We start from the raw sequence: 826 nt of genomic DNA on the forward strand, positions 1-826 counted from the left end.
GAAAAAGAATTCAGAATAATGATAGTAAAGATGATCCAAAATCTTGGAAATAGAATGGAGAAAATACAAGAAACATTTAACAAGGACCTAGAAGAACTAAAGACGAAACAAGCAACGATGAACAACACAATAAATGAACTTGAAAATACTCTAGAAGGGATCAATAGCAGAATAACTGAGGCAGAAGAACGGATAACAAAACATGTTAAAAGCAATAAGGGAAAAACAACAAATAACACACAAGGGAATCCTCATAAGGTTAACAGGTGATCTTTCATCAGAAACTCTGCAACCCAGAATGGAGTGGCAGGACATATTTAAAATGATGAAGGAGAAAAACCTACAACCAAGAGTACTCCACCCAGCAAGGATCTCATTCAGATTTTTTATTTTTATTTTTATTTTTTTTTGCAGTACACAGTCCTCTCACTGTTGTGGCCCCTCCCGCCGTGGAGCAGAGGCTCCGGACGCGCAGGCCCAGAGGCCACGGCTCACGGGCCCAGCCGCTCCGTGGCACGTGGGATCCTCCCGGACTGGGGCATGATCCCATGTCCCATGCATCAGCAGGCGGACTCTCAACCACTGCGCCACCAGGGAAGCCCTCTCATTCAGATTTGATGAAGAAATTAAAACCTTTGCAGACAAGCAAAAGCTGAGAGTTCAGCACCATCAAACCAGCTTTACAACAAATGCTAAAAGAACTTCTCTAGGCAGGAAACACAAGAGAAGAAAAAGACCTACAATAACATACCCAAAACAATTAAGAAAATGGGAAGAGGAACATACATATCGATAATTACCTTAAATGTAAATGGATTAAATGCTC

This window comes from Physeter macrocephalus, chromosome 16 (assembly GCF_002837175.3).
Source record: "Physeter macrocephalus isolate SW-GA chromosome 16, ASM283717v5, whole genome shotgun sequence".
In the NCBI taxonomy this organism is placed as follows: domain Eukaryota; kingdom Metazoa; phylum Chordata; class Mammalia; order Artiodactyla; family Physeteridae; genus Physeter; species Physeter macrocephalus.